This window comes from Haplochromis burtoni, unplaced genomic scaffold (genome assembly GCF_018398535.1).
Source record: "Haplochromis burtoni strain Fernald_Lab_line unplaced genomic scaffold, NCSU_Asbu1 Contig_77, whole genome shotgun sequence".
Lineage (NCBI taxonomy): Eukaryota > Metazoa > Chordata > Actinopteri > Cichliformes > Cichlidae > Haplochromis > Haplochromis burtoni.
In genome coordinates, this window is record NW_024582438.1 from 1,440,588 (window position 1) to 1,450,992 (window position 10,405).

Consider the following 10,405-nt stretch of genomic DNA (forward strand, 5'->3'; position numbering starts at 1 on the left):
TCACTTTTGGCAGACATCAACACCATTCTGCCATAATTTGTCTGGATATTTTATCACTGTTCTTGGCAAGACTGGTAGAGAATTTTTAAATTGGTTAGTTTCCCAACACACACCAGGCTTTTAGGCGTATGCCATCACAGAAGCTTAATAGCAAACAATTCCAGGATCATCAGTTCAAACAGTTATACATAAGTACAAGTTATTCAGATGTGTCACTACCAAGGTCTCAAAGAAGACCCTAACTATGACTATCAGAAAAGAGGGAATTGGTTAGGACAGGGGTGTCCAACTCCAGGGCTCAAGGGCCGGTGTCCTGCAGGTTTTAGATCTCACCCTGGGTCAACACATCGGGATCAAATGATTAGTTCATTAACAGGCCTCTGGAGAACTTCAAGACATGTTGAGGATTTAATTTAGCCATTTAAATTAGTTGTGTTGGATCAAGGACACATCTAAAACCTGCAAGACACCTGCTCTTGAGGCCTGGAGTTGGACACCCCTGGGTTAGGATGTTCAGGGACAACTCAGGAACCACTGACGTTCAAGCCTGCTATGAAAATTGACATTTGAAATTGGTTGACTGAAATTTGAATCTGCCCACACGGTCTGGAGAAAAGTTTTATGGTTATATGAAACAAAGATTGAGCTATTTGGCCGCAATGACAAGAGGTATGCTTAGAGGAGTAAAGGTGAGGGTCTCAAACGTAAGAACACTGTTCAGCTTGCAAAGCATGGCGGTGGTAGGATTATGCTTTGGGGCTGTTTTGCTGCCAGCAATACTCGTACACTATTACACAAGGTGGATGGACTAATGAAGGAGGTGGACCACTGCCAAACTATTAAGCCAAAATTATCCCAGAAGCTTGTTGATGGCTACCAAAAGGATCTTGCCAAGGGACATTTAACCAAATATTAGTTAGGGTGTATACCCTGGAAAAAGAACTGTTTAAAGAGTCCAAAACTGCCATGGCAGCCAAGCCCAGGATGAGTGTATGTAAACTTCTAACCACAACTGCAGCTACATCTAAAATTATTTAGATGTACTGTTCCTTTTTTGTTTTTTTGCACATCCTTTGAAACACACCTAGTGCTTACCCAGTGTGTATGGAGTGTATACTGCATTCTGTCTCAGTGAGCTCCCAGGAACTTGCTCATCACAGCTCACTAAATAAATTATGAATCCATTAATTGCATTTCACAGCAGTCATGATCTGCGAATTAGGAATCAGGGCACTCATTTTGTGTACACTGTCAGCGAATAGTACTGTAGTCAGAAATGTAATTATTTCCATGGTTTCTGCTCTAAATCTGGGCAAGTTTGTGCTTTTTCTGTCATTTCCTAATAATTTATCCATTATGAAATGTGTATTATTTCCTTTGAAATTGCCCACAAAGAAGGCAGATAATGGTTAAACGGGGTCAGACGAAGAAGAGAATCACACTCTGTCATTTCGAATAAATAATTTATTTGAGCAGTCTCACCGAGTAACAGCTGAGCAGTTCAGTTTCTATTTCTCTCATCACCAGAGGCCAGCTACAGTTGACATTACACATCATGAATCCAGGAGGAGCAACCTGTGGATAACTTTAACCAAAATTCTAAATGTTATGTTAAAGATTTTATTCAGAGTAATTACATATCTGTATATTTATGTAGATATTTCCCTTAGTGAAATGATTAGAAATCATTAGATGAATTTTCATCTATTCATTTGTATTTCTTCAGTATTTTATCCATTTATCAAATATGAGCTGTGGGGAGAGAGCAGATATGACATGCAGCAAAGATCTGACTGATGGAGAATTACGCCTGAAACCCTCAAGGCTATTTGTGCTCACCTCTCATGTATTTTTTTTTTTTTTGCCTGAAAGTGATTATTTCGACCACATGGTTGTACTCCACAAGCCAAATTGTTAACATCACTAGAAAATCTGCCTGTCTCTAAGCTCCATAAATGTTACATTGGCTTATTCTTCTTGATGTCAGGGACATGTCAAGGGAGTGGGATTGGGTCAAGAGGCACTACATTTATTTTAAATTTCTGATTAATATAATACAGCTACCAGTAAATTGTGCTACATTATTATAGATTGAGGTGCTCTGTAGTAAACAAATCATGTCAAATTATTACCAGCTTCAACATTAAAGTGAGAGATAAAAGTAATTGATAATTAATCAGTGATAATAAAACTTCTTGTACTATGACAGTGGGAGGGGATAGGCTCCTGTCTCCTCCCTGACCCCCCTCACTGTATAATGAATACTTTTACTTTAGATGCTTTGAGTATATTTTGATGTTAATACTGACCCATGTAGAATTCTGAATCTAGGACTTTCACTTGTAACAACATATTTTTCTCTCTAGCATTCCTACGTTTACCTAATTAAAGCAAAACTGTTGTTTATCAATGCTGTTTTAATCTTAAGGCTCCAATGACATGTTTCATACAATACCATTTAGACTGGGGTCATGAACAACAACCTGTTTTAAGGGTATACCCACAAATGTGTCACATTTGTAAAATATTGAAATACTGGAGAAAAGTCTGTGTAATGAAATCTCTCTTTCACAAGCAGTATGCTGTATAATTGTCTAAACACAATTACTCGAGATGTCAAGGCACAGTGAATACATCACATATCTGCACAGAGTCAAAGACAGTGATAGCCAACACATGTCTGCAAAAGGAAATTCAAACGCATATTTCTTTATTGTCGCACTTAAGAATACTTTGAATTGTGCTTTTCAACACATTCAAATCTCAATATAGTGAGGATTTATTGGAAACTCAAAGGAGTTATGAAATCTTGCACATAAAAATGTGCGACAGTAAATAGAAAAGGTGAAAAATTGGCCAGTGTTTAACATTCAGTACACAAAGTCACAGTGGGGGATTTTTCTGTGGTACCAAACCATCATCTTCCTATGCTCTGTAAAATCTCCTGTCATTGAGCTCTTTGATCTGTAAGCTATGGAGCATTTGCATGCTCTTGAGCTAGCTTTTTGTGGAGTTTCTGCTGTTTTATTATGACTTGGAAAAGTGTTGATTATCTTGCCACTGTTACTGCTATTCTAGCTAGTTTTCCCCTTCTTTTTCTCTAGATGTGAGATCCCAAAAAGGCTTTAAAAATAGGATATTGTCAAAGGTCATTGTGACTTTGCAATCCATCTATCTTTGTGACTGTCAGTTTAGAGGGGTTGCTTGCTCTTTATTTATTTGAGCTGTCTGCTGAGCGCAGCAGTTGTGGTGAATGTGATCCATTCGGCCAACAAAGCACTTATTAATTGTCTGTCTGCATCAAGAGAGTGAGAGCCACAGTGGGATGAGGTTAAGAGATGGACAGTAAAGAGGATAGGAGCGTAACTGTCCATGCAAGGTTTGTCACATCAAACCTGTAAAAGTGTATCCACTGGGTGGATAATTGCAGCCTTCCATTGCATGAATATACAATTTCAGTGTAATTATGCCTGCATGTTTGTTTCCTTAACATTACAGGTATGCAAGTAAAATTTTCCCCTTTTGTATATGTGAATGGAGTATATCTGTAACACAACACCATGCCTACCCAGCTAGCATCCCTCATTCCCCTCTCCCTGCAGGAGGTCAGAAGTGTGACATCTCATCAGCTAGGCTGTATTTGAGATAAGTGAAGAATCAATAGCCATTGATCAGGGGAGCTGCGACATGAAACTCTTTTTCTTTCCCCGCCTGCTTTGCCTGAACGTTCTGGTATTGGAGACAGATGGCCCTTACCCAGTGTTGCTTAGGACACGGGACTTGTTTAGTGGCCCAGACACAACCTCTCCACAGCGCTCAGCTGCGTCCTAATGCCTCTCCAACAGACTGAAAAATTTAGATTTTCATACAAAAATCTAAATTTGTCACTCCGCACTCTGATCTAATCTTACGATTTTGAAGAATCTTATGAAAAGCTATAAAAGCTGTTTGATATTTTGTGGGGAATTTCATTAAAAAGCTCTTTTGTATTTTCAACATCTTGTCCTTCGGGTGAGTGAGCGTAAACACCCCTTTACATCTCTGTGAGATGTGCAGGAAATGTTGACGTACTACCCTTATATTTACTGGACCTTGAAAAGGGAGGGAATGAGCTCAGATTTCCCACAACCCAACACTCCCACTCATCAGTTCAGAGTCAATTTACTGTCCCAGCTCTTTTACTGTTGCTGACACCGGCCATCTTGCCACATAGCTCAACTACGAGCACTTTGACAATGCCAGCTGTAACCGGGAGCCTTGCATTCAGCACTCCAAAGAGAGCATTAAAATCACTACACCTGAACAGGTGCAGAGCAGAAGGGTGACTCAGCAATCTGCCACATATGGAGAATAAATGAACTACGAGATATCTTGTGCACCAGGAAACAAAGGCAGACGAGACACTCAAAAAACTTTTAGATTTTAGGATATTCTTAAAACAATTTCATTAACTTGGTTTCTAAAAATAAAACCATGCATCTGTTTGGATAAAACTGTAGCTGCAAATGACAGTAAATGTAAATTCTTGCGTTTGACACATATAGAACAAATTAAAACATTGTGTAGGAGTTTCACCAGTGTCTTCAAATGCAGAATAACAGAAAACCCCTGTTTTTCTTTGGTTGTATGAGCACCCTGTAAACCTTATAAGGTCTCTACAGAGAGCCTATTTGTGGCAGAACATTAAATTCTTCTGCAGCCTATCAGCATAATATGATGTCTGCTATAAAGCTGTGTGACTTCTGACTGCATACTTCATCAATCATTGACAGATCCATCTGAGAAAGTTACTACAGAGTGTGGCATCATTATATAAACAAATAAATACAGCAGCGCAGCTCGCGCTCAGATCTCTCCCTGTATCAGTGGAGTCGGCGGGGTTGTGAAAAATCAAGCACCTCGGTGACAGTTACGACTTCGCTCAAGTAGATTTAAGTCAGTCGTTCTCTTTTTAAACTGTACAGTGAAGAGCGTGATTAAGCACGTAGAGGCATTCACGAGGAACTCTGCGGATGAAAGGAGTGACCATTTTTCTGTTGAAATCCAAGATTTTGCAACAACTTCCTGTGTCCGACTCGTAGGAGTAAAGAGTAAAAAAAAACAAATGAAGAAATTCCCCTAAAAGGAAAAGAGATGCATTTGAATAACTTCTCATTTAACACAAAATAGGGAACCAGATGAAGCCATTACAGTATTTTCATTATGAGGAAGCTTGTGTGACTATATCAGTTATTCCATGACCTTGAATTTTAAAAACTTCAGGCCAAAAATAGCCCCAGAGAAGAGCAGATGTTCATACATAAATATGTGCACTGTGATGTCAAAGACTAGGTCACATGTTTTCTTTCCTTTACAGAATATCTAATTGAGATTTTGGTTTTAACTTAAGTACTTTGGAGGGGTCAGAATTCCGTTGTACAGTTAGCACAGCCAAAAGACCCTGCGTTTGAATCTGTGGCCTTTCTGTGTGGAGTTTGCATGTTTTCCTCATGTCTGTGTGGGTTTTTTCAAGCACTCCAGCTTCCTCCCACAGTCCAAATAGTACGAATGGCTGTCTGTCACTCTGTGTTAGCCCTGCTTAGAAAACCTGGTACAAAAACATGTACAGGCTGTACATCACCTCTTGCCATATGACAGCTGGGAAAGGCTCCAGGTCTTCCCCGACTCTGAATTGGATAAGCGGAAGAAAATAGATGGATGGATGGAAGTACTATTGTGCTTTTGCAAAGCCAGTGGTCTGTTAGGCATAAGAGTCAGTTTAATTCATCATTAAAAACTACTTTTGTGCTCCCTTTTTTAAATACATGCTCTTTTTCTTCTTGGAAAAAGGATCTGTACTTTGGCGTGCAAATAACTAAGCGTTTCGTTTCATTAGTAAATATGAATTAATACAGATCCTCTCAAATCCTTGAATTGGACGGCATAATAACAACAAAAAAAATAGAAAGCAAGTTTACAAAGTCCAGCATCAGTGTTGTCCTTGAGGAGTTCCTGCCTTCCGCCTTAAAGAGTTATTCCGAGCCTTGAGCCTTTCTCGCTGTCGCTCACATGACCCTGGCTGCCCCGAGAAGATGCTCATGACCTGTTTGTCACACTGCTCTGCTTTCCCATCAAACACAGGATATGTGTGCCATCAGGGAAGGACTGCATGCTGAGATTTCCTGAATGTTGCAAAGCCCAACAGATGTTGCGGTTGCAGTGTTGTACAGTACATGTCATCAGCTTCTGTGTTAAAAACAATAAATAAATAAATACAAATTCTCATCTGGCACGTCACCTTATTTAACGTGCTTGCAGCGGAATGCTGCCTCTTCCATTCCCGCCACGCCAAGATAATCACGCCTTTGAAAGAGCACTTTTGCATTATACCAGCACTTGGCCTCAAGTAGTTCTCCACGAACTCCTCTATATCCTGCTACTTAAGCTATAAATGCACTGCAGGGTGAAGGCGCAGGCTTTGCACTCATGAAGATGAAACCAGGAGGTACTGCGTATCAGAATCTGTGATATCAGCACATGCGATGAGCTTTAACGAGCGCTGTGTGTTGGGGAATCGCACCCATGTCAGGTTATTTATGCATTACAGCAAAGTGGAGCTTGGATCCCTGATCAATGTTAAGTAGCCCTTCATCTTAATTAATAATCTGCTCCATTACTTAAATTACACAGCTGGGTTTTTTGAGTAATGACACCATCTGCAATCAATATAGAATCCGCTCCGGTTACGAGTGGATATACTTACAGTAGCCTTTTGTAGCACTTACCAAATGCAGATAGCAATTAATAAAGCAGTTTATGAAGCAGGGAGAGCCTCAGGGAGGCCGGCTAATTTCATTATCTAAACACAGAGGTCCTTGTCTAAACCAGTAAGGGGTAAGAGCGACATGTAGGTAAGAGTATGATGACTTTGTTGAATTAGATATTGAAAGACACATGAGTGTTGAGAGGTTGAGTTCTGGACCATCTTTCACAGATGAATGAAGTGTGCCTGGTTCCACCGTTAGTCTCGCTGCTTGGGGTTCCTAAAGCAAAATAGTAAAACATTTCTGTTTCACTTTACATAGCAAAAATAAAAACAGTACATCTGGGAAAAAACACAGATAACACCCTCCCTATTCACAGTCATTTACTTACAACCGAGTCAGGCCACTTGCAGCATCCTCTAATTACAAAATAGCATATCCACTCATTCATTCTTAATGACACATATCACTAGTGGAAGTCTCATAAAAGTAGGAGAGAAAAAAAATATTTGGACTGCACCCAAAAATCCGATGGATCCAGTGAAGTCGTCACTCTGGTGAACAGAGAGTCATTTGTGGGTTGGGTTTTTGTCAGGCTGTGACTAAGAGTGATTCAGGGAGGTGTGTTTAATGATTCAGAGTGGAGTTGTGAGAACTAAAACTGTCCGGCAGAGTCATTTTTCCACAAGCTCTCAAAGCCTAGCGACTCCTTCCAATCATCCATATTGGTACTTGTGCATTTGCGCGGCTACAGCTGAATTAAGTGTTAAACCATTTTTCCAGAGTTGCCAGTTAACCTGGTCTGCTGACTTGACTGACCCTGATGGCTTTTTGGTTTGTGTGCTGAGCAAGCTAATGTGAAAAAAAAGTGCTGTGCTGAAAGTGTATGACAGCGTATTTACATCATCTGGGAATCATTTCCATCGGTGATTTGGTAAAAGAGTGCAGTGCAGCAGGAAGTTATTGTGGCATGTGTTGATTTTACACTCTACTTGTGGGTATTATTACTATTATATTACTCCCTTCAAGCTTCAGTAGGCAAAACAACAACAAAAAAGATAGTGACCATGTTGAAGTGCTGTGTTCAGGCTTAAAGATAGCTCTATCTACACAGCCTTGTGACTCCAACAAATGAGAGGTTTGCACAGATGCCGAGCGGTTCCAGTCTAAAGAGGAGGGTCCTCTTACCTAGCACAGACAGGCACGAGGCTACTGCCGAGCTGGCACCAGAACAAAGCCCTCAAACAGCTGCTTGATAATGTGCAACCATTAATTACATTCTGATGCCTCAAGTCTGGCCTGTGTCACTGAGCAGAGAACCCTCGCCTCGCTGAGCATGGAGCAATTATGTAAGAATATGTTGCGCAATGTTAACCAGACACAACGCCGCGTATCTTTATGAAGATTATTTATTGTACTTTTACCAGGTCTTCTTTACATTAATTAATGTTTTGTTAGTTGAACTGAATTTTCTGATACCTGCTTGCATTACGTTATTCATCTGGAGACCTTCAATCTTCAAAATAAGCATATAAAGTAGGGTTGTCTTTACAGGAAGATGTTTCAGCAGAAGTTTCTGCTGAGTCAGTTGTGTGCTTGGATTGCATGTGACCAGAGGCTTGGGATCCCAGAGATGTCACTGCCTGACGAATGACTTAATGGCTGCAGATCTGTTTGGCTTGCTTCCCCATTCATTTTCATTTTCTGTAACTCAGTAGATGCTCCTAAGAAACATTTGCACAAAACACATATGCACGTCCTGCACAAATGCTACCTCTCCAAGTTCCAGCTCTCATCTGACTCCCACTTTGGCTAATGGTATTAGGCTCTTTGAGTGAGGACCATAAGTTATAGCTCAGTGGAGCATTGTTCACCCTGGCAACTGTGAATGGCAGTTGAGAAATGTCTGCCCCTGCCAAAAGAAGAATTACATGACCCACAGTGCTGGACTTTCAGCTATATCAATACTGTCAGTACTGGAACTAGAACAGCGGGGGTACTGTCAAGTTCTTTATCAACCCTGTAACTTGAGATTATATGAAAAAATAAAATAGCTGAAGGTAAACCTCACTGAAACAAGTGCTGTGTGATATACAGGGAATAGTACTTTCATTTTCTGTAAGTTATGAATGGCATGACACAGGCCTATAGGCTCTCTAAACAGATCAAAAGATGACTGCTTGAAAACTGAGACGTGAAAGGCTCCACTTTCAGGCACTACTTCACTTTCAGATCTCACGGGTAAGCTAGCACATTTAAGCAGGTGTCAGGCTCTAATCTTATCATTTTCACTCTGATGGATCCTACACATAGATATGCTGGAAAAAGATCATGGATTGAAAGAGGGCAGGTGAGATCCGCATTTTCCAGCAAGTCCTTCACTTAAATCATTATGCTGGTTGTTTGCTCTTCTCTGTCTAAAAAGACTAATTAAAGAGTCTTTGAAACGTGATTGCTTCCAATGAAAGCATCGACTCTCAGCGTGCTTACTTTGATTTTCCTTGTAATTTGGTTAGGTTTAGGCACAAAAATACACTATCAAAGTTGTTGATTACCTGTATTACTCACAGACCCCCTAGAAGATGGCTAACATTATAATGTAAGCATAGGTCATAATAACAGCTTGCCAAAATGACAGACAGTACCTGGTTGTTTTCTGGGGAAGACAGTCTCTTTTGTTTCCTTAAAAAAGATATATATTTTGACTGTTTCAGAAAGAAAAGTTGGAATTTTTAAACTATATTTCAGAGATTGGGGGAGGACTTTTTCTAGATTGTGCATTTTAAAACACAGCTCATGTACTACTTCTCATATCAATATCAAGTTCATGAAAAGGGCAAATAAAGCGCAGCTTATTTTAATATTGTTATTTTCCCATCTTCTTTTGGACCACTGCCCCCTTACTTGGGAAGAAATAAGCAGTTCCTTTGTACGTCACATTACCAGAAAACTGTGTTACTCTGCCCCAGGTAAACAGAATACAAAGAGCTCAGTGTGTGACTTCTGACCAGGATTCAGTGTTTCACTGCTTCCTTGTCCTTTAAGAGTTCCTCTCCAAGTGGTTGACCTGGCAGTTGGCAGACATGTCCACCACCCATTACCACCACCACATGCTTGCTCAAAAACAGTGGCCTATCATGTGTGCAGAAAAACAATGCAACACAAAGCAACAACAGGCCTGGCTAAGTGGTGTTGGATAACATGTTTTTGTATTCTGTGAAAAACTGATGCTGCAGTTTCGCTGCACAGTGACAAAAGGCGGAGGCCAAGAACCGAATGGTAGAGTTGAAACTGTGGGTGCGGTAGTAGACTGTGGATATTTTTCTCTGTATGTCCATCAGTCTGTGCCCCCCAAGCACATGAAGTAGGGAACTTTTTTATGACAATGGATGTTCCTCAGAAAACTCCAGACTGTCTGTGCATCATCTGGTTTGAGCTAATTTAATTGATCATTTGTTTTGGAATATGTACCACAAAAGCACAATACCATCTAACACTATAAGAACCTCAAAGTGGTTCCTGCTATTAGCCGATGTGACTCGGGGGCACTATTTGAACATGAAGAGGAGAGAGGATTTGAGTTTTGATTAAAAATGTCTAAAGTGAAAAAAGGCTTTTGGAGGTCCAGCAGATCAATTTTGTCCTGGGGCGCTAGTGGCAGG

General features: G+C 40.3%; 1 long non-coding RNA gene across 1 annotated transcript in view; it reads right to left on the bottom strand.

Moving 5' to 3' along the window:
• Positions 1 to 430: 430 nt before the first annotated feature.
• The window catches only part of LOC102311895, an 11,481-nt gene continuing 1,506 nt past the window's right edge, over positions 431 to 10,405 (bottom strand). The window contains exon 3 of the long non-coding RNA XR_001336534.2: positions 431 to 7,022. This is a non-coding gene — a long non-coding RNA (uncharacterized LOC102311895). The remainder of the gene's footprint in view (positions 7,023 to 10,405) is intronic.